The sequence below is a fragment of the Canis lupus genome, chromosome 17 (assembly GCF_011100685.1).
Source record: "Canis lupus familiaris isolate Mischka breed German Shepherd chromosome 17, alternate assembly UU_Cfam_GSD_1.0, whole genome shotgun sequence".
Taxonomy (NCBI): domain Eukaryota; kingdom Metazoa; phylum Chordata; class Mammalia; order Carnivora; family Canidae; genus Canis; species Canis lupus.
In genome coordinates this window covers 16307172-16331817 of record NC_049238.1, presented here as the reverse complement: position 1 = coordinate 16331817, position 24646 = coordinate 16307172, and the positions used below count along the sequence as shown (strand labels likewise).

Here is a 24646-nt window from a genome sequence, read left to right as displayed (position 1 = left end):
TGAAGAAAGTAAGCAAAAGAAAAAAAATGGACTATATATATATATATATATATATATATATATATATATATAAAGAGAAATAAGAATGGCCAAAAAAGACAAAAAAGAAAGTATTCAAATCCACTTATGAATAAAGTAATGTATATCAAAACAAAATACCATTTGCAGGATACAAAATCCACCTATAGAAACCCAGTGCATTTCTATATACCAATAATGAAGTAGTAGAAAGAGAAATTTTTTAAAATCCCATTTACAATTGGACCAAAAGTAGTCAAATATATACGAATAAATTTAACCAAGGAGGGATCCCTGGGTGGCGCAGCGGTTTGGCGCCTGCCTTTGGCCCAGGGCGCGATCCTGGAGACCCGGGATTGAATCCCACAACAGGCTCCCAGTGCATGGAGCCTGCTTCTCCCTCTGCCTGTGTCTCTGCCTCGCTCACTCTCTCTCTCTCTCTGTGACTATCATAAATAAATTAAAATTTAAAAAAATTAAAAAAAATTTAACCAAGGAGGTGAAAGACCTATACTATGAAAACTTAAAACATTGATGAAGAAAAGTGAAGATGACACAAATGGAAAGACATTCCATGTTCATGGACTAGGAGAACATATATTGTTAAAATAGCCATGCCACCCAAAGCAATCTACAGGTTTAATGCATTACTTATCAAAACACCAGCAGTATTTTTCACAGAATTAGAACAAACAATCCTAAAATGTATATAGAACCAAAAGGACCCTAAATAGTCAAAGCAATCTTGAAAAAGAAAAACAGACATGGATGTATCACAATACAAGATTTCAAGATATATTACAAAGCTGTATTAATCAAAACAGTAAGGTACTGGCACAAAAACAGATATAAAGATCAATGGAACAAAATAGAAAGCTCAGAAATAAACCCACAATTACCATGATTAATTGTAATCATGGTTCTGGTTCCATGATTAACCAGTCTTTGACAAAGCAGGAAAGAATATCCAATGGGGACTGTCTCTTCAACATATTATGTTGGGAAAACTGAATAGCTACATGCAAAAGAATTAAATTGGACCACTTTCTTACACTGTACAAAAATATCTCAAAATGCATTAAACACCTAAATGTGAAAACCTGAAACCACAAAAACCCTAGAAGAGAGCAAAAGCATTAATTTCTCCGACATTGGCTTTAATAACAACATATTCCTAAATATGTCTTGTAAGGCAAAAGAAACAAAATAAACTACTGAGACTATACCAAAATCAAAAGCTTCTGCACAGATAAGGATACAATCAACCAAACGAAAAGACAACTTACTGAATGGGAGAAGATGTTTGCAAATGATGTATCTGATGAAGGGTTAGTAGCACAAATATATAAAGAACTTCTACAACTCAGCATCAAGAGGCAAATAATCCAATTTAAAAATGGACAGAATACATGAACAGACATTTCTCTACAGAAGACATACAGATAGCCAACAGACATGTGAAAAGATGCTCAACATCACTCATCATGAGAAAAATGCAAATCAAAACCACAACAACAAATTACCTAACAACTGTCAGAACAGCTAAAATAAAAAACACAAGAAACAAGTGTTGGAGAGGATGTGCAGAAAAAGGAACCCCTGTGCATTGTTGGTGGGAGTGCAAACTGTATGCGTGCATGTGTGTGTATACGTATACGTATATATATGTACATATATATGTGTGTGTGTGTGTATATATATATATATATAAAATAAAGGCATGGAGAATAAAGTTAAAATCTATCTATCATCCTCTTACTACTTAGGGAGGGTTCCTCTGAAAATGTATATCTTTCTCTAATTTGCTAAGTGTATATATATATCTATATTATTTGTGGGAGATCATACTTACTATTTTATAATCTGTTTATATTATACGTATATTTCCAATATGAATTATTTTATCACTTTCAATGCCCACACAGGATTACATTGTAATGGTTGTTCCATAATTTATTATTTAATTATGGAACCCATTTTAAGCTAACAGAGCTCTGTTATCCAGAGAAACAGAATCTGTAAGCTAACATAACCCCAAATATACTTGACAATATAAATATTCTGAAGTTAGGAAATTCCATGAGGTTTTGTCTGTATTTAGTATACCTTCCACCATGTATACCTGAAATACAATATTTCTTCACAATTTTAAGTCCCAGATCATTTGCTTACCATTGTCTTCAACCATATTTTCTTTTATTATTTCAGTTCTCCTTGTTTATACTCTCTGAAATCCCTGTTATATGTACATTTAAGTCTACTAATTTTCATCTGTGTCTTTTTCTTCTGATTTTCTAGAAAATTTCTCATATTTGCTCTTCTAACTCACCAATTTGATTTGATACTGTGTCCAATTTGCTATTCAGTGGTCCCACAGGCATTTTTAATTTGGTAAGTCTGATTCTCATTTCTATCCAATCCTTCATGGTGTTCATGACTTTTTCTCTCAATGTTGTCATGGTTTCAGTGAACATGATTTCAGTGTGTTGAGAACACACATTTTCCATCTCTTGCAGTAATATATTTCACTTGAAGGCCATTATTCTATTTTTTAAGACTGATTTGTTTTCCATTTTGTTCTGTTTTTAAATTTGTAGTATTTGTTTGATAGATCTCGCTTTCCCCTCTATGCCATTCTCTCTTTTCCAAAAAGAACCTAGTGCATTCATTACCAGTTTTTAGCCAAATAAGAAGTGGGTTGGCTCCTGTCAGAATTTTGTGTCGCTGCTCTAGAAAAATTGAGGAAAGTCACATTACAAAATAAATTATAATCCTCCAGTACAGTTCAAGCAGCCTCAGCCCAGTATAGAGCTGGGCCTAAAGGACCACTGACTCCCTGTGAAGCGTGTCTCTATAGTGAAAGGCTACCCAGGAAGCACAGACCTGGCATTTCTAGGCCTCTACAGGGTTTAGACAGCAGTACTAGAGGCAACACTTGGAGTTGTCCCAAGCTGCAGGTGCCAAATGCCCTGGAAGTTAGCAGATGTGGGAGGTAGTTGTACTGCCTTGTCTTCCAGCTCTTTCTCCTCTTAGATAAAGTATGAGGTGTTTCCAGCCACCATCTCCTCTATTTCCTTTCATGATGCTTCTGTGCTTAGAAAGGAGCCACATATTCATCTTCTAAATTTTAGTATAGTGCCATGTTTATATTATTTCACAGAAATTCCTTAAATTCCTGCCATGTAGTTGATATATTTTCCTTGATTCTATGGCTGGTAAAGACTTTTCATAATTTGTATATTTTCTATTGTTATTTTAAGAGAGGAGGGGGAAGATATGTCATCATGTCTTGAACGTGAATGACTCCTCTCCATTAATTCTCAATTTTCTCTTCTCTTTCATTTTATTGCCATCAAAAATAGAACAGTCATAATTATCTTCACTCCTCCCTCTGCCCATCACTTATTGGCATCACTTGAAAAATCTCTTGTCTTGGTGAAAGAATTGTCTTTTTCTTTTTTTTTACTTTCATTGAAAACACCCTGGGGATTTTCCTCAAATAATTGATTAAACTGTACTTAATATAAGTTACCCATTTCATTTATTCCTCGCTATTTTTGATGCATCTAAATTTCCTCTTAGTTTGAATTTATATTTGGTATTTTAGTATCTTTTAGTAATTGCATCTACATTTGATGAGATGTGGAAGAAGCTTGTATTTATTAGATTGTAAATTATTATGCACATGCAATTTTGATTAGCAAAGTGCACCAGAGTGTTGTTATGGATTAATAAGGGAGAAAATGTATGGTATTACCCAAGAGAAATGAGTTGAAATTTTAGTTCACAAAAGCAAAGGGAAAAAATGGCTTGATTGTCATATATGTTAAATTGCAAAAAGAATTACTGCTAACATCTCTGTACTATGGTAACCTGGCTCTTGAGAATACTTGAATGGTACTTTTTTTTCCCCTAGAATATGTAATTTATAGCTAACTAAACCACCTGTACCATTTTTCCATTAGCTACACTGAATGTATATTTATTCAAATATATTATATATATTTGATACACACACACATATATTTGGCTATGAATGCAAACATATACACAAAAGAATATAAAAATAATGTTTCTAAGCATGACTTAATATGATCTGGGCTTGGTGAGTTGGAAATGGGGTTAGGGATATTGTTATGAGTTCAGCAGGGCAGTAACCGAGTTATAAGATAATTATTCCTCTTCAATGGCTCTCACCATGACAACTCAGTTCTGAAATTCAACTATTATTCAGCTCAAATTATTGTCAAAGTTTAAAGCTTGAATTTTATTGACCTCCTTCTGATGTCTATGACATCTAATCATCTGGGTATATGAAACCAGATTGTTAACAGTAAGAGCAGCTCAAAAGATTCTTTTCTGTACACACCTGGACAGTTCCTTTGTTAAAACCAAATGATGATTCAGTCCCTAGGCTCTGTTATACATGTACCACCTTGGGGCAGAAATGGAACATGGCATTCCCATCTTCCTTACTATCAAGCTGCAAGTCTTTCCCAGCCCAAACATCACAGTTTGTTTTATAGACAAATATAGGGTATCTTGTAACATAAACTGCAGATCCCTGTTCAAGAAAGAAAGAAGAAAGAAAGAAAGAAAGAAAGAAAGAAAGAAAGAAAGAAAGAAAGAAAATGCAAACAGAACAAGAAATATATAGGAGTCACTAGATTTTAGTGCCAATAACATAAATTCCCCCTCTCCCTGGTTTAAAACTATATGGCAAGTATCCTATCCATTTAATCCATTGTCTGGTTTTAGACCCATCTCTAGAATTAAAAGAAAGGTGTTGTTTTCAAATGTCAAGTCCAAAAGAATATTGCTCCTCAACCCCCAAATCTGGTCAGTGGCAATTAAACAGTTTTCGGAGTTTTCTGGTGCTGTTATAACACACCACAAACTAGGTGGCTTAAAGAACAGAAATTTATTTTCTCATAGTTCTAGAGACTAGCAGTTCAAGATCAAAGCATTAGCAGGTTTGGTTAGTTTCTTCTGAGGTGTCTCTCTTTGGATTACAGGCCATTTTCTTCTCGCTGTATCCTCACATGTTTGCCCTCTGAGTCTGTGTGTTGTTTGTGTCCTAATCTCTTCTTCATAAAAAGACACCAGTCATATTGGATTAGAGTCTACCCATATGAGCTCCTTCTACTTTAATTACCTTTAATTTAAAGGCCCTGCTTCCAAATATAGTTATATTTTGAAATACTGGTGATTAGGACTTGAACACATAAATTTGGGAGGAGTGACACAATTTATAAGATTACTAAAATAACCAAAAATAGTTTTATAATTTTTTATAACTACTATTATAAGCAAATACTATTGGCCATATAAAAATACACAGACTGAATCTCTAATAAACTGACAGACTCATTGGTGAGATCACATGTACATATGAGAAAGATTAATAATTAGAAAGTATCCCAATGAGTGTTGAGAGCTATGGTGCTACTCAGTTTCTCCCAGGGTAACATACACCCAGTCTCTGTCCATAGCAAGCTTACTACCCGGAAAGAGGAAAGAGTTCCATAGATTCTATAACTAAGCCTGCCAATTACTCATGATATTTGAGCAAAATGCTGTGGAAACTCAAAGAGAGATACATCTTCTGAGTTGTTGAGGAAAGAAGGAGGGGTTAGAAATGTTTTGCCAAAGAGGTGATGGGGTATGTGGTCATTAGCTAAGAGAAAGTCAAATCCTATCTGGTTTGGAATAGTATGGTGATATCGAGGCATATTATTGTGTGATCATGAGTAGAGCTCCTAGTGTTTAGGCCATTGGGAATATAGGGGTAGAGATCAGAAGAGTGGTACCTGGCATAAAAAAAAAATTATTCATGGAATCGCAGTCATACAGCAAGATATGGGTGAAGTAGCTATTGGCAAGAATGAAGGGAGTGTGAAAAAGAGTAGCACTGAGTACAGACTTTTGGGAAGCATTCATATGCAGGAGCCAAGCAGAGGTAGACAAGCCAGTGAAAGGGACTCATCAAAGGGACACAGTAGAGGCAGTCATGCAGAGCACAGCAGATGTAAAAAGAAGCCAAAGGCAAGGAGAGCAATCACTTGAGAAGTAGGTGAATTATACACTGTAAGCAACTGAAGTTGTTAGGTGTCCAAGGCTTCAGAAAGATCAAACAGGGTTCCCACCAAGGAGAGACATCAGCTTTAGCAACTAGGAAGTTACAGGTGATCACACAGGCTTGGTTTAAAGGAATAACTAGGCTAGAGGCTAGACTGGAGGGAGTTAGGAAGCAAATGGTCCCAGGAGACATGAAGGCAGCAAAGTCAACTCTTGTAAAGTAGCAACACTGAAAAGTGTGAGTGCACAGCCAGAGGTGGGCAGCGAAGCAAGAAGAGAGGGATAAGAAGTAGGAGTTGGTGATCTCCAAACAGAGCTAGATTCTGTACAAGAAACTGTAAATATGTCCCCTCGGCTGGTCCTCCCAGCAATCTGGGACCCTGATTTGACCGTGAGGAAACTAAAACTCAGAGTGTCTAAGTTTCAATGATTGGTAAATGAACAAATTGAGACTCAATTTTGAGCTGCAGTTGCCAACATTTTGCTTCTCTTTGTCTCTATTAGTGGAATTTCAAGTGCTGGGAGAAAAGGTTAATTAAAATATGGGGGAATCAGACTCTTCTGAGACTCTTAATAAACCACCTGACAAAATAGCTATCAGAGGAGCTTAGAAGCAGGGGATGCCCCGACATGCGGAAGGAATTACTCTATCAACTTCAGTGTCCGAATCAATGAGTGTGCGTCTCCAGGAATCTGAGGTTATAACCACCAAAGTGATGTGACGTGCACTGTTTAAGACAGATCCATCATCAGTGATGGAGAGGAGACTCTGGACTCCAAGTGTGACCTGCTGGATGCTCCGATGCTACAGATCCTTCCAGGTGATGCTCAGATGGTGGCTCAAGGGATTGGTAGAGCAGGACCACATTCTCTCTGTACTCCGTTCATTTCACCTGTCATCTGGAAGAGACAGCATGGAGTAGGTTTAAGGGACTGGGCTTTGGGGCAGCCTGGGTGGCTCAGCGGTTTAGCGCCGCCTTCAGCCCAGGACCTGATCCTGAAGACATGGGATCAAGTCCCGCATCATGCTCGTCGCATGGAGCCTGCTTCTCCCTCTGCCTCTGTGTGTGTCTCTCATGAATAAATAAATAAAATCTTACAAAAAAAAAAGGACTGGACTTTCAATCAGATTTCCTGGGTTCAAGTCTCAGTTTTGCCACTGTGTGACCTGTACCTTGGGCAAGTGATTTAACCTCTCCTTTTTTCCCTATTAAATAGGGATAGTGCTATGTAACAGGGCTGTTATGATAATTAAGTCTCCTTGATGTTTGTGAAGGGCTAGTGCATTTGTTAAATAAATAAGTCTGGGACTGATAATGGTTCAACAAACTTCTGCACTTATGACTTAGCAGAACATAAGGAATAAGAATGTATACATTTTAACCATTTGGAAATATGTTTTCATACATTTCCCACTAAATTACTACAGAATTTTGTTATCCTTATTTTTAGATGAAGAAATTGAGGCCAAAACGCCAGGTGACATGCCAGGAGCAATCCAAGCAAGTATTTGGGGGAGCTTGGCTGAGGCCTCCTGACTCTTCTTCCAGAGTTCGTCAGCTCAGATGATCAGCTTCAAAATCTCTCTGCTGCTTCCTGCTGAGCTGGCGGTGTCTGACTTTTCTATATAACCCACTGGATGGAAGGTCCTCAAAGTATAAATGCTTTGAAGTAGTGTGGTGGGTAGAATAATGGCCCCCAAACAGGTCCATATCCCTAGAACCTGTGTATATGTTGAATATACTACCTTACGTGGCAAAAGGACTTCACAGATGTGAATAAGTTAGAATCTTGGGATGGGGAATATTCTGATACCAGCACCAACTGATAATGGGATGCACTGCAATTCAATTCTGGCACTAACCACCCAGAGTTAGCACAGACTCCACAAGTGAAAGGGCACAGTACACAGCAAGACTGCCCTCACTTCAGACCAACTAGCTACAAGTCCAGGGACTTCTCATGACTCCCTCAGGTTCAATAATCTGCTAGAATGACTCACAGAACTCAGGAAAGCATTCTACTTACAATTATAGTTTTATTATTAAGCCCATTTTAGACTTCTGCCCTCCAGGATTTCAAGATAGTAAGGTTGGGGTCCTGAAGCCTCTAAGTTTGTAGTAATTTGTTAGAGCTGCAAAAGCACACTCTAACAGTAAGCATGATGCAATCATTTGGAGCACAGGTACTGGAGCCAGACTGCCTAGGCTTGAATTCTGATTGTTCTGTTCATCAACTGTATGGCCTTGGTCATATAACCTGTTCTTTTCTCTCCTCAGTATCTTCATTATATTCCATAAAACTGTTGTGATGACTTAGTTTTTACATATACAATGCTTAGAACAGTAACTAAAACTTAGTAGATATTTAGTATTATTTGATGTACAGTGTTTAAAATGTACAGAATTACTTACGCAGACTTCTAAGATTTTCTAACTTCCCTTGGGAATTCGGGTCCTGACCAACATCCTCTCTGCATTTTGGCAGCCTAAAGGCCCATTCTGCTGGAATTTTGGTTCACAGTCATTGTTAAATATCAATTAATCAATGTTTCTCCCTCTCCCTCTTTCTCTCTTCTTTCCTCTGTCTGAGAAAGAGCCAGGCAAGTCACCAAGTATGGCAAATCTCTGCCTTTGGAGTCTGGCATCCCTGGCTTCATTTCTCCGAGGTGACCTTCACATGCACTCCTGTCTCTGCAGTGTGCTCTGCTTTGCACTCATTTAGGCTATGGCCTAATGATAGCTGAAGTAGCTATATGCCCTGGTCCCCAGCATTGTCCTCTGGGGACAATGAGGACAATGAGGACAAAGAGGACAATCATGCCCCCTCTGGGGGCACTGAGACTCTGAATAGCTATCAACATGGCCAGAATCTCCAATGCTTGCCCTCTGCTGGTTTCAGCCATCCCTTAGTGGTTGTACACCTACTGGAGTGCAAAGGTCCTTTCCTGGTGACTTCAGATGAAGTTGAGCTTCAGGAAGCAATAGAACATGGGAGAAAAGGGGGCTTTAAAGTTCACGTTGGCCCACCATCTCATTATACAGGTAAAGAAAATATAAACTTCTGACAACAACAGACTTAATCTTGAATCACCAAAATTGTTTTTTGGTCTAAGTCAAATATAGGCACTGGTTTAATTCTCATTTTATCACCTGCCCCAAGTTTGAGCTTTGCAAGAAAGCATCACTAACCTTCCTGAAAGGTTATTCTAGCAAACAATCTTTACAGTTTGGCTCTCACACTGGTGGCCTGTGGAAACAGCAGAGTGGGGACTGATTCTTGACAGCCAACCAAATATCTCAATCTGGTCCTCAGGCCACAAATGTGATGGGCAGGCAGTACAATCAAGGGACACAGCTGGAAGCATGGTAAAGCAAGGTACAGGGCATCTGGCTGTAGAGTTTAAGTAGTGAAGAGTGAGTTCTAACTATATATACACAAAAAATAAATAAATAAAATTTGGGGCTCCTAAATTTGATTTTGATTATAGGATTCATCTCAGGACCAGCTGCTGCATGAGTTGTCGGTATGCTTTAGCAATAGGAAATGATAAAGCAGCACATGGTTCTCAGACTTCTGCCCTGAGAAGGAGCAAGCCTGTCTCTCTTCAGACACCTGATAAGTAAGTACAAGTTCAACAGGGGTGATCTGCTGAGACTATAGAGAAAATGACAAACAACTCCCTAGGGTATCTCTGCCAGTCACATTGATGAGAGAACTGAGGCATAGAGAGATCTGCTGTATCGCACCCTTCCTTATGAACCCCACTGGCTTCCTACTGACCAGAGGATAAAAACAAAACAGCTTGTTAGGGCTACAAGCTGAAACCTTCTCAATTGGTTTTTTCACTTTATCTTCTAGCATTTCCTCTGTACACATTCCCTTCAGCCATCCTAATGAATGACCATTCCTGAAACTCACCAGGACCTCCACCTTCCTTGGGCATTACCTATACTGACACGGCATCTCAGAATGTCCTCCAAAGACCAGATTCCCCTTTTGCTCACCTACCTCATACAGACCAACTTTCATGAGCCAGGTCAAATGAAAACCTCCCCTTGAAGCCTTCCCTGATCCCTTGAGGCAGTCAGTGTCCCATCTACTGTGACTCCACAGTTCTCTCTTTATTACTGTTTGCTCACTTATGCCATTGCATTATAAAATTACATGACTTTTTAAGCTCCCAAAGTTCAGGGAATACACTTTATTTTTCCCTTTGTAACCCATTTCTCAGCATGGGGTACATTCCTGATCTATGTTTACTGAATGAATAAACAAGCAGCAAAAACTAATGTTTATTGACTTCAACCATAGTGACACACTGTGCTAAGTACTGCACCCACATTCTCTCTATCACAGCATGGACACTACATCTGGATCATTCTTCTTTAGGCCAGGCCTGAGCCAGCAAAGCCTCTTTCTATTTCTGTCATTACTTTCCCAGGATCACTAAAGAGTGAGGGATAAGAGGGAAGGTACAACACCATTGCCCAATTCTGACAACTCACAAGATCTCCCCAAGAACCCAAGTACACATTGCTGTGACCTCCTCCAGACCACTTATTTCTTTAAGGTGTGTGTTTATCTGCCAAAATGTATTCTTTCATCACCAGAGCAAGCTAACCGCACTCCCACCTGCCCCTGCCCTCCCTAGGAGCCCTGGGGTGTGGTCTGGTGTGTGCTCCTGGCTGCAGGCTGACTCCTGGCTTGGGGATACTTGTTCCAGTCTTCATCCATGACCTTTCACCTCCAATTGCCTGGCTCTTCCTGTCCTCCTTAAGGCTCTGCATTTGTTTCTTTTCTCTTGCTTCCCTTACCTACTCAGAAGTAAAAAGTTCACGATTTTATTCGTTGTGAGAATAAATAACCCAAAACGAGGGTTTTAAACCCAAAACTTTAACATTCTAAAATATCTAAGTAGGATACCCAGCACACATATCACCTGAAAGATATTCCTAGAACCAAGGCTGAAGTTAAAGTGAAGCCTCACCAGGGGCTAGAGTAAGGGAGGAAAGTTCTAATCTTAACTAACTAATGAGTCCAGGTACCCAATGGTCTTGCCAGTTACTGTACTTTTACCCATATTTGAGAAATTCAAAGAACCTCAAAATTGCTGCTCTGAAATCTCCCTCATCATTTTAAGTAGGAGATTAAGAGATTTCATGTTGTTAAAACACTTTAATGGAAGGAATCTTAAATGACATTATCTAAATTAGCAGAAAACTGCCTTGATTTCCATTTCCACCAGCCACAGGCTTGGGGAAGAATGAGGAGACCCACAGCCAAGGTCCCCTCAGAGCTGACTGACAACAGTGGCTGTATCTAAGGACAGCCAGCCACCGCAGGCAGATACTCAGGGTGCCCAATCTCATTGATTTTTATAACAGGTCACTCCCATCCAAACTTACTGTTCTTCCCCCTATGAACATATAGGCCCAGGGGGAAAGAGGTCTGCATCATGTTTCAGTGAGCATCACCTGAATCCATATAAGCATATGATTCTATCTAAAACTCAATAATTCACTGAACTAGCATCCTTTTAGCATCTCTGCAGTCAATGCCTCTCAAAGAACAGCATTACAATTGAACTAGAAAATTAGAGCTTTTAGCTGGACTCCCTGGAGGTGCATATGTAAAACAGAATAATAAATGATTGTCATTTCAGTTCAGAACATAAAATTAATCATGGTAAAAGAGAGAGTCTGGAGCCCTTTGAGAAGGGCCACGTGGGTTGCTGGTCATCATCACTTGCCAGCAATGAGGTCAGCAATGGAAGAGCCCATTTTCTTTGTTACCTATCTGTGTGGAGTATCTGTAGTTGTATGTAACCTTTAGAGAGCCCACCAACAGGAAAATTATTTCCCAGTATTTTTTTTTTCTGCTGAAAAATTCAAAAGCCCAGCCTCAGGCAGTAGAAACACAATCAGGCTACAAACATGATGAGCATACTTGTCTCTCTCCAGCAGGGAGGGTGGCAAGAAAGGCATCCTAAGGCCCTCAGGGGGCAGGCATATATAAGCAAGGCAAAGACTGTGAGAGCTTCTAGAAGCTTATCTTTGACCAGAGAGCATCAGTCCAGACTCTTTTAGGCAGAGAAAACCTAACAGCCACTGGCAAAAGGAATGGTGACACATTTTGAGAGCCAGTTGGGGTGTGTGTCTATGGCTATGTCGGCGTAAGAGCTTGGAGCCTCTGATGCAAAAGCAGTTAGATCCTCGCAACACAAAGTGGGGCTCTTGGTGTCTGCATTAGCTAGAAGAAATGCAGAATCTCAGGTTCCAACTTAGTCCTACTAAATCAGCACCTATCACTGGGCAATGTTTGTACACAGTGAATTGTGTTATAGCACTGGTTTATAGCACTGTTTCCTGATCTTTGGGAGACATTTTAGAGTTGTGTTGGTATTTGCCCAGATGAGCCCTTACTGAGGCAAAAGAGAAATGTGTTTTGCCAAATTAATGATTGTGTATTGCAGAGACAAGCCTCTGATCTCCTAAGCTTTGTTTGGAATAAATTTATATAAACACAGGACTGTGGCCTATAAGTCAGTGTCATTGGAAGGAGGTGAACCCTACTCCTTAGTCTATCAAGAACAGCTATCTTAGGGCACCTGGGTGGTACAGTTGGTTTGGTGTCTGACTCTTGGTTTCAGGTCAGGTCATGATCTCAAGGTGGTGAGATCCAGCCTTGCATAGGGCTCTGCCCTCAGTGTGGAGTCTGCTTAAATTTCTCTCCTTCTCCCTCTGCCCCTACCCACTCTCCCTCTCTCAAATAAATAAATGAATCTTAAAAAAAAAAAAAAATAGCTCCCTAGAAAAGGGATTTGACTTTTTTTTTTTTTTTTTTTTTTGGTATTGACTTGTAACTAAGTATTAAAAGAGGCCAAGTTGGGAGCCTCTATAGAGGGATGATCCTAGATACAAACATTTGAAGCATCCTTTGGGAAGAGGCTACATCTGCAGGCAATGGATGATAAGTAGCGAGCTCCTCCAGGGGAACACAGGGAAGCAAAGGAGATACACATTTCTAATTGGGCCTCCATATATCTCCTGCTCTCAGAACCTTGTTTTGTCCCTACTCTTAGCCCTACCCCCAGGCACTGCCCCTCCATCCCCCTTTCCCCCTAAACCCAAGCCTTCTCACAGACCAAAGCTACCTTCTCCTCTCTACTACTAACTACTACCCCACCCAGGCTATAAAACCTCCTCTACCTCTTAAAGCCATCATGTCCCACACCCCAACTCCACCCTCTCTGAAGGACAGCAGTCCTAAATCAGGGAGATGTTATGGGGAAGGTCTGCTTAAAACCCAGGAATACCTCTCAGGGGCATTCTAAGTCCTCTCCCTCCCCCACCACATTGCCACCTTCTTCAGCTGGTAAGTGCTACTGAAGCTGAATTGAAGGGCATGCAAAGAAGTGAAAGAGACAGAGTTGGCTCTGCATGCCCAGACTTCAAGGGAAGAGGGTCCCTGAGAAGAGGAGAGTGCCCCTTGCTCATTGATCAGCCTTTCTCCTGTATCCACGAACAAAGGAAAGTACTTTTCAGACCTCATCATCTGTTTATAATATTATATTCTCAGAACTAGCAGGTAAGAAAGGCTGGAGGGTTACTATTGTAGACTTGTGTATAACCAAATGTGCTTATAATCTCCAACAGTCTTGATGATTTGGACAGCACTTGGGGTAAGACAGACTGAAGTTTGAGTCACATCTTTACCTTCTATGAGCTTTGTGACCTCAGGCAAATTTTTGAACCAGTTTTGTCCTTAATTTCTCCTTTGTAAAATGGAGAATAATAGTGATCCCATAAGGTTACTTAGATGCACAAAATAATATACATTCTCTGGCATATCAGAGGTCAGTAAAATTTTATTCAACTTATCATATCAAAAGGATATCACCAAACTATTTCCTATACAATGGAAATAGTTCCTAATCTTAAATGGTTTTTAAATACTTAAGACTAAAATTTGAACTTGATACTTTATTGGTTGAATGGTAGGGATAAAGGTTGACAACGACTTCAAACTTTAGAATCAGACCATTTAAGAGAATTTTTCGTCAGTATAAATATTGATTAAAAATAGGGGCATCAGAAGAATCAAACCTGGTTGAGAAGGGAGGGAGAGGAGAGGTGAGAGGGAACAGAAGCTTTTGTGACACTGTGTTTAGAAAATGCCCCTAGAACAATAAGAACCAAAGGAAATCCAATAGTAACATCATGAAACAGCAATAACATCATTAATGTCCCTCTTTTTGCATTTCTATTATCAAAGCTAGGCATTTTGCTTAAAGGTTAATAACACATTATTTACTGATTTTAACTCCTTGGTACTAAGTGTTGTTCCTGGTAATACAAACATAATTTTCTGAAATGCAAACATATTTTCATATACCACTAATGTTGAATTCCCTAAAAAAGAATTTTCCTGCTTATATCAACACCTTTGGGAATCAAATCCTACTTTTAACACTTACGTAAGTCATCTCCCAGCTGTACTATTTATCATTATTTAGACTTCAGCCATAGTCAATACAGAGGTTAACATATTTATAATCAAATGTATCTTCTGTAATAAATGACTAAGAGTCGATCTAAAAATCAAGCATTGTACCTGTGCATTCACAAAATGAATAAAATGTGACAGTTGAAAAGTATATTTTGAAATATATATATACATATATATATATATCTTGAAAACAATCCGAAGTTCAAACATCATTCTTTACTGAGTTCAGCTCAATATCAAGAAATGTCACACCAAGAGCGTCTAATTTTGGAAAGTTTTCACCTAAGGGGAAACAGGGTTGGTCTGAAAAGAAGTTTGGATGCATTTTCCACTACAGTGTTCATTGCTGCCAACATGACAGCAACATGTTGGAATTTAAGAAAAAGAATAACACAGAAAGAGAACATGAGAACAAATTCATCTAAGGGTTTCTTAAAACCTATACAATGTCACCAGCAGCAATTTTCTCTTAGAACACAAGGAGACAGACATGCTCTCAACCCGTGTCTCATTAAGAACCCTGTGCTTCATGCATGAAAATCACCATCTTCCAAAGGGCTCTGAAATATACTGTGTGATGCCTCCCGCTGGAATGCACACTAGTGGATGGGAGGAAAGATACTGAAGAATACCTCTGGGAGATTTGGGGCAACCCACTTAGAATATGCCATCCTCAAATATTCATTGAACACTTAATCTCTAAAATGAAGTCCTGAGTTTTAGGGAGCAAAGAAAAGAGAGCACCCACTGTCTACAGGAAACATGTGAACAAGTAGCTGATGAATTCTTTTCCTCACAAATTGCAAAATCAAAGTGAATTTGTAGGTATTTTGTTAAGCGGGCTAAGTAAGTGTATCTTAGTCCAAGTGCAACAGATCACTTCATTAGTTACCTCTGCAAGAAAAGCAATGCTAATAGTCACCATTAATTAAGCTTCAGCCATCTTAGTTCCTGAGAGTATCATTATGCCATGTAAATTAAATTCTGGTACTTCTTCAGAGGTTCATGGGGTTTTTTGGGCAGGTAAGGTGTATGTTGGTTGAATTTCAGGCAAGATGAGTAGGAAAACCTGAGATAAGCTCCTTATTTGCCATAAGGACAAGGCAAAGGTCCTGACTGGCTTTTCAGAAGCTTCAGCCAGCCCTGAGCAAAGCAGAAGCCATGTCATCAGAGGCTCTCCACCAACAAGCCTTGGACATTCACACTGAGCTCTTTGTCTCATGGCTAATCTGAAGACTTCTGACCACTCCATCTGTTCCATGTGATTTTTAGAATAAAGTCACATGGTATTGTTGGACTGGGAGGGGCTTCAAATACTATTTGTGGTAGACATCTTTCCAGGAATAGGGGATGGTTGTTGATAAAGACTGCTTTCACCCAGCATCCCACTGCCTCATTTCCAAGTCTGGGGGATGGGCTATCTTTGGGTAATAAGCACTGCTTTTTCTCTATTTGCAGCAGGTAGGTCACTTACAGGACATTGTGCTCGGTGCTGGAAGGAAACTTCGGATGCACACCCAGTGAAATTCTGTATCTGGGAGGCTGGCTGTACTGCTCCACCTTGGATCCCACAATCCTTTCTTCTAGGTCTCACTCTCAATCTGTCCCAAACTACCACCATGATACACTTAACTCACAAGCCTAGAGAATCAAATTTTGCCTCTGCATTGAACTGCCCTAATATAATCTCTGGTAGAATTTAATAGACCTGCAATACAACCTAGGATGTCACATTTACACAATTTAAAAGGATTTGTGTTTTATTTTTAAGTTGAAGGGGACTTTGGGGTACCTGAGTGGCTCAGTCAGCTAAGCGTCTGCCTTCAGCTTAGGTCATGATGAAGGGTCCTGGGATCCAGCTCCCATGGGCTCCGTGCTCAGCAGGGAGTCTGCTTCTCCCCCTGCCTCTCTCCTGCTCAAGCTCTCTCTCATTCTCATTCTCGCTCACTCTCTGTCTTATGCTCTCTCTCTCTCAAATAAATAAATAAAATCTTAAAAATTTTTTAAATAATTTAAAAAGTTAAAGGGACTTTGCAAAGCAACTGTTCAACTTCTCATTTTATTAATAAGAAACTGAGACCTAGAGATAGGGTGACCTGCTATGACTGTCAACTCACTGGAAACTGTGAATCCTAGTCTAGGGCCCTCGACACTGAATTCAGAGACTAATAAACCAAATGATTCCTTAAGATCTGGTATAAATAATAAGATGAACGGATATCATGAGGAAAATAGTAGCTAGAAGCCACTGTTTCTAACATGATGACTTTAATTTGGAAATTAAAGACTGCTCACTACCATCTCTAGAATATTGGCCTCTCTTTCTCTCCTGCTTTCCAAATGCCATGTGAATGTCACTCCTTGGCAGATTCTTCCCTAAAAGCCCAGGAAGAGGAGAACCTGTGCAATGTGGCTCATAGCTTCCACTCTGGACAAAAGAGGTGGTGATGTTAAGCTGACAACAGATGACCCCACACTGATTAGTTCATTGGTGTTTAAAAGTGTGATAGGGCAGGGAGTCCATGAATACTTAAGCAAAGGGGATTATTAAGCTGTTAGCCAATTAACCAGAGAATTGATTGATCAGAATGAATCTTTTTATAAATCCTTTCTCTCTCTTTCTTTCTCTCCCCTCTCTCTTTCTCTCTCTCTCTCTTTCCAAAAACTACTTTGCCCAAAATACTTAGAAAATCTCTCTCTTCTCAGTAGAGATCATGTTCAAGGGACAAAACGTGCCATTTAGGAAGTTAGAAGCTATAGTGGGTGCTGACAGTCATCCTTTGGAAAGGAAAAATGCTGGGATGTAGGGTTCAGATGGTGATGGAAGGCACAGTAGAAGATTTAAGAGACTTCCACCTTTGCTAAGTGAGGGCAAACCAGGAGGAGGGGCTCTGGACTTGGATATAAACTGATTTCAAATTTGCCCAAAATGAATGATATCTTCTAATCAGAGATGTGCTATGTTGCACATTATTCCTCATAAAAGGCAAAACCAAATCAATGGACATATTGTTAATCTTACAAATTCCCAGATGGTAGGTTTTATGAGTCTCTTAAAATAATTCATTCAATCTATATTTACTGAGCACCTACCTCATTCCAGGCCCTGGACTAGTAAAAAGAAATGCATAGATGAATGAGACAAAATTCCTGCCTTCAAGGAACTACTAACCTAGTATGGAGACAAACTTTTTTCTTTTTTTTTTTAAGATTTATTTATTTTAGAGTGAGCAAGGGCAAGTAAGTGAGCATAGGGGAGTGGGATGGAGAGAGGAGAGAAAGAATTTCAAGGAGATTCCCTGCTGAGCAGAGAGCCCTGACCTGGGGCTCTGTCCCACAACCCCAAGGTCATGACCTGAGCTGAAATCAAGAGTCAGACACTCAAAATTGTGCCACCCAGGCACCCCAAGGTGTAGACAAACTTAACAGACAAGCCTGCTACAAAATACACTAAGTGCATTTTGACAGAGAAACAAAGGACAATCAATGGGAAACAGGAAAGAGTAAGTGTCTGGCTCCTCCGAGAGGGACAAGCTTAGCCGAGGAGGTAATGTCTGAACTGAGTTTTGTAAAATGAATAGGCTTTCAATAGGCAGAAGAGTGTGTGACAGGGTGTGAGGCTTCTAGGCAATGGGACCAGTGTGTACAAAAGTAAGTAGACATCACATAATGGTTCAATTTTATCAGTTAACTTGACAGGGCCTATGGCGCCTAGTCTTTTGGTCAAGCACTAGTCAAGATGTAGCTGTGGAGATAGTTTGCAGATGTGGTTAACATCACAATCAGCTGAATTTACATAAAGGAGAATATCCCTGACACTGTGACCGGGCCTCATCCAATCAATTGAAGGCCACAAAAAGCAAAAACTGAGGTTTCCTTGAGAAGAAATTCAGCCTCAAGACCAGAAGATAGAACCCCTGCTTAAGTCTCCAGCCCACCAGCCTGCCCTCTAGGACTTGCTAGTGAATCTATGAACATAGATTCCTATTGGTTCTTTTTCCCTGAAAGACCCTGATGGATACACAGCAGGTGCATGATGTGCCTAGGCAAGAAGAGGAAAGACATTGTAGCAGAGGTATGAAGAGGGGTGGCAGATGGAACCACAGGGGAGGTTAGTGCCATTAAGAATAACTTACTGCAACATGCTCAGTAATTAGGATTTTATCCTATAAATGAATAGTGGATTTTAGGCAAGGTCTGCCAAGCCTTTAGAAAAATTCTCTGGGACCTTCTAAATAGAGGGATGGCCTCACAGACACTATGTCTTTGTCAGTCTGGACCCTAGGATTTAGCCTATCACTCCCCTTTTTCTAAAAAAAGGATTTTATTAATTTATTTGAGAGAGAGAGACAGAGAGAGAGCACAAGCAAGGGGAGGGCAGAGGGAGAAGCAGACACTCCACTGAGGTAGGAGCCTGACACAGGGCTTGATCCCAGGACCTTGGGATCACAACCTGGGTCAAAGGCAGATGCTTAACCAACTGGGCCACCCAGACACCTTTGGCCTATCACTCCTTTGTATCTATTCACTAGGTCTCTGCAGCTTCTTCACCTTGTTTTTGTGTGTGCTAGGTGAGGTATATGAGCAAGCCAGGTTGTGTTGGTCGCCAGAATTTCAGGTCATCCACCCCTACCAAGGGCCTCAGTGAAGCCCATGAACACAGACGCTTTGCCTGTCGCCTGCTTCCCTGGCCCATCAGTATTGCAATTGTCACCATCCTGAGTGACACCCTTGGAAATTCATCACCATGTCACATTTGGCAGCTGAATCAACGGGTGCTTTTTATTTATTTATGAAGTGAGCACTGGGGAGCAGTGAAGCTCTGTCTCCAGATCTATAGGGCTGCTGATTTTGAGAGAGCAGCATATTTATTCAAAACCATCCTCAGCTGCGTGAGACCTTTACACATTTGTAAGTAAATAGACCGGGATTATTCATGCTTCTTGTGCAGGCCCCCATTCAATGCCTTCCCCAAAGGCTGTAGGCGGCCGGCAAGTGAGAAGGTTCCAGCCAGTCAGGAGGGCAAAATTCATCACCAGGTGATTTGTTTACTGCCATTCACCTAAAGGACTCCTGGCTGCATTGTAGAAAAATCACTAATATGCCAGAAAAATGTGGCCACCTTCCTATCCATGCTCTGGAGACAACTCCCAGCAGGTAGCACCAGGGATTGAGGCAGGGAGAGAATTCAATACTTGCCCCCAGAGAACAGCATCACAGAGAGCCACCCCAGCTTCACTTCATACTGTCAACCCAGCACGCACAGCTTTGCATGTTCCTAACCCAGGGAATATACAAAATCTAAAGTGCTTCTCCTTGATTCCCAAATGCTTAGCAAGTCTCCACAATGCCTTTCTTCACTCCGAGGCCTTCAAAGAGATGAGGCCAATCTAATTGGATTTAGGAGCATGAAATACAAAGAACTCAGTTTAAAATCAGATTCTGATGTCAAGAAATATTCAAAATGTTTGGGGCTTGTATTTTTCTCCACTTAATCTCCTAAAAGAAGGTTTTTATAGTTCTCTAAGGATTAGGTAATCTAGCAAAAATCCAAATCTTTTTTTTTTTTTTTCAAATATGTCCAAGATGCAAGGAATGACTGAACTGGGATATTTGAAGGAGCTGGCCTAACTAATACAAAAGAAGGAAAAGATCACAGGGTGCCAAAAGTGTCCCCCAAAGATTCAAATACCTTCTGTTTTCGCTAATGGATGCTCAGCAACTGAAATTTCTAGGAAGAGAGGTCGTCTAGAGAGGGGGTGTAGAGTGGGCTTCACATGGGAGAAATTTCTGCAGAGATCTAGTTTGTGGTTAAATATTTGAAATTTTGCTCTTGTCGAGCAAACAGCAAACCCTGACTCAGGTCCTTTGATGAAGAACGTAGTAGTTGAGGCAGCATGCCCAAAACCCCTGACCCTGAGCCCATTCTAAAGCAGCAGTCTTTGCTCCAGCATTTGAAAGAGAAGAGAAATGTGGGGAAGCATGGAGATCTGCAAAACTCTGCCTCTTGCTCTTCAAAGCCTAAGATTTATAGCCAGTGTTTCAGTCCAAGACTTCCTTGTGGGAGAATTGCTGGCTGTTTTGTTTTAATGACCTTTTGCATACTGTTTGTTCGTGTAAACTAAAAGCAGTGCATGAGTGATGCTAGGTGATGGTTGACAAGCATTATGCTGGCTCTCGGTACTTTGTCTTGGAGACGTCATTCTCTCTTCTGCTCTAACCTTCACCGCTCCACTATTGATCTTTACCCAGACACAGCTCCTGCTTTGACCACAAGCCCAGAGAATACAAAAGCATAATTGATACAGATACTCCCTTTGCCTGGGAAGAGGAAAGACCCCTGTCTTCCTCAGCCACTTGCCCCTCCACTCAGTAAGCTATTTCTATGGCACTTATTTTTAAGTGCCAGTGTCAGGGGTTGTCAAATAAATCTTATTGCACAGATGCCATAATCTGCATATTCACAAAACCTTTTTAAGACAACACAAAAATCTGCCAAAGTATACTATGTTTTGAAAATGGATTACTAATAATGCAAATGATAAGGCACTTTTTGTAAGCATAATTAATTGTAAGACCCTCTTCTTTCTTAAAAAGATTTTATTTATTTATTCATGAAAGACACAGAGAGAGAGGCAGAGGAAGAAGCAGGCTCCATGCAGGGAGCCCAATGTGGGACTTGATCCTAGGACTGCAGGATCACACCCTGAGCTGAAGGCAGAAACTCAACTGCTGAGCCACCCAGACGTCCCAATTGAAAGATCCTCTATAAGGTACATGTGAGACATGGACATCTGAGATTTTGCCTTTTCTTGTTATAATAGAAACTGAAACTATTATAAAGTTTCCATATTGTGACATTTTTTAGAGTTAATATTACTTAAAGTTGCTTATGATCCCTGCAAAGATGAGGCCAAATTAATTAAATCAACAAGAAAATAATTTCAGAAAGGATAAGCTGCCATTCCATCTTAAAATTACCACTGTATCTAAGACTAAAGAGGAGATGGTGAGATTTGAAGGACACAGCACCCTGCACCAAGGCAACCTCCATCCTTATCCTCATCAAGCCCTGCATCTACTTGACCTTAGCCGTTGGCCATACCTTATTCATTTGAGACAGAGGGAGTTGTGCCAGCAGTTTCTTTAAAGAGCAAAACATTAGAAAAGGAATTTTTCGAGAGGGTAAACTCTAAGGAAGAGGCAAGAGTGGCTGAAGGAGACATATTCCTGAGACCCATTTCTTGTCAGGTATTGCTGAAACCTAGAAGGCCGCGACCTGACCTTAAATGGTGGTACTGGTCACACTGGGAAAAGTTGTGCCCCAGAGCAACAAGGGGGAGATCCCTGAAAATTGTTGCATCTGGCTAAGACACACAGGCTCTGGCTGGCACAGCAATTGGATTTTGTCTCCTACTTGGCAATCACTGCTATTGCTGTGAGTAGCTTAGGGATGATGGCTAAAATACAAGTGACAGAGAATTCAGGGGCAGTTTTTTTTTTTAAGATTTTATTTATTCATGTGAGACACACATGAGAACTTGGTATGTGACTGCAGGTAATCTGTGAAGGAAAAAATTTGATAACCTTTATGTTTCCAGCCAGGGGGGCAGTGGCAAGGGCTACTGAGAGGAGGGCAGTGGAAGGACAAAGAAGAGCAGACCCAATAAACATGGTGCCACCTTACACAAAAGTGACTTAGGATAATCAAGAAGAGGTATCCTACAGGCAACTGGGTCAAGGAAATGAAACTCAGGAAGACAGTCTATTTTGAAGATCAGGATTTGGGAGCTCTCAACTTACAGGCATTGTTTGAAAATGAAAAGTCAAGCAAACCTAAGTATACACAGCTTTGCCTAATGGCAAAAACTGGGACAGTAGCTCCGGGGGCTCAAGCCCTGTTCTTTCTTTTCCCTACACTGTGAAGATTAAAAGAAAATTTATCTGAACAATATTATCCCCAGTGATATCCAAGACCTAATCCCCAGAACCTGTATTCGGTCATATGGCAAAGAGGAATTAAGGTTGCTAACCAGCTGACCTTAAAAGAGAGATTATCCTGGATTATTTGGATGAGCCCAACATAATCATAGGGGTCCTTATAGGTAAAAGAGGGAAATCGAAGAGAGAGTCAGAATCAGAGAGAAAACAGGGTGAGGATTCCATCCAGATCATGATGGCTTTGAAAATGAAGGACTTGCCATCTTGATGGCTTTGAAAATGAAGGGGCCAAGAGCCAAGAAAAGCAAGTAGCTCTAGAAGCTTGAAAAGGCAAGAAAATGAATTCTCCTTTAGAGGCTTCAGAAGAAATGCAGTCCTACCAACATCTTGACTTTAGCCCACTTAGAACTGCTGGTATCTGGAACTATAACTCTCTTTCTCTCATCTTTTCTTTCTAGGCCTTACGTCCTTTCCACATTTCTTTCTCTCTCTACCTTCAATGTTCCCCTCTCCCTGACCAAGTCCCAGGAGGTAGCTGCCAAGATACCACCATTCGGGGACTCTTCTGAGAGGAACAGACCCTGGCCTAGAAGGAAGTCTCTTGGAAATATCTCTTGGGAGCCATCAATGGCAGGGAATCCTGCTGAGAGAACACGCAGCCTTCTCGTGTATCTACCCAAACTGCAAGGTGCTCTCAGGACCAATACCTGAGAGGGAGGGAAGACAGTGGAATTGACCAGAAGGATATGATGCAGTCACAAAGGCCTGAGACGGTCCCCTTGTAAACTCAGCAGCTGGGATGGTCCTGCAGGGCTGTCCCAAACTAGGACAAAGCACTAGACATTCTAAACTCTGTATCAATCATTCACTGGATGGGGGCTACTCTCCAAAAAGGGGACTAGGCAAGGCAGCTCTCTTCAGCTAAAAATAATCGTAGAATGGGGTGAGTCCCAGCCATAAACTGTCCGGCATCAGCATTCTCATGGCTGAAAAACTGAGGGCTTCAGCTCTTCAGGAATGTTGGGTAATCAGCATTTCCCCTCCCCCCCACATCAGGGTTTCTTTCAGTCCCTTCCTTTTTACCCTCATCTCCAAGACCCAAACTACACACTACCACCCCACTGTACCCTTTCCTCAGCCGCAGGGCTCTCTCCCATCCTGTAGACCCCAGGGGACACTGCACTCCCCTCACTTGGAGTTTTACTTGACTTGCTGCCTCTGCAACTTACTGACCACGATCCCTTCCCTACCTGCACCAGCTCAGAATACTCTAAAGGATTCTCTTTGCTATTCAACCCTGACATCTTCTGATCTTCATCTGCTCAACCTGCCTCCCTACTGCAACACACAAACGTACACACACACACATGCATACACACGGCAATACATTGGTCAGACCATACAGCATAAGGCTAACCATACCAATATGTTTTTTTTAAGATATTTGATTGATGCATACAAGAAAGAAATGGTGGTAGATTTAATTCCTCAAACTAGGGGAATGAGCTGGGGCAACAGGTACACAAATTTCTGGGATATGTGGTAAAATTCTCCCGCTTCCAGTACCCAGACTGTAGGAAAGCTGCTATTGCTTCTGACCTAGCATAGAAATCTCCAGCTGTTTTTGCTGCAGAATGATCACAGCACTGCTGGATGAGCAACAAACTCTAAAACTCATCCAGTACCAGACCAGAGCAGTTATGATATAGGACTCCTGAGTTTGTCCCTCTTCACTTCCCAGCCATTGTCCTTCCAGCTAAATTGCCTCTCAATTATATGTGACATAAACTTTCAGGTTCTTGGTTCCCTATTTAATAGTCAGACAAATAATGTTCTTAATTGCTCGTGAAAGACCTATAAGATTTTAGAAGGAAAAGCTAATGAAACGGGAAAAGAATAAAGCTGCTCTTGGTTGCACTATCTGAATAAAGAGCCCCACTGGCTGATAGCAGGTGACCCCTGATTTTTGCTTTATCTTTCTTACCTTTTCATTTTGTTGGTTATAGCCACGGGGGTGACAGAGCAGAGAATACCACTTAGTGAGCTGTTATTGGTCTGAAACTGTCTTATTGCTTTGTGGAAAGAAATTGCAGGAAGC

The 24646-nt window shown here is 40.7% G+C and overlaps 1 long non-coding RNA gene across 7 annotated transcripts in view; it reads right to left on the bottom strand.

Annotated features, from left to right (window-relative positions):
• LOC106559913 overlaps window positions 1-24646 on the bottom strand; it is a 372001-nt gene that overhangs the window by 334515 nt on the left and 12840 nt on the right. For 6 of the 7 annotated variants that reach the window (XR_005372178.1, XR_005372180.1, XR_005372174.1 and 3 more), the window contains exon 3: window positions 6679-6996. This is a non-coding gene — a long non-coding RNA (uncharacterized LOC106559913). The remainder of the gene's footprint in view (window positions 1-6678; window positions 6997-24646) is intronic. The other variant, XR_005372176.1, reaches the window with a different exon arrangement.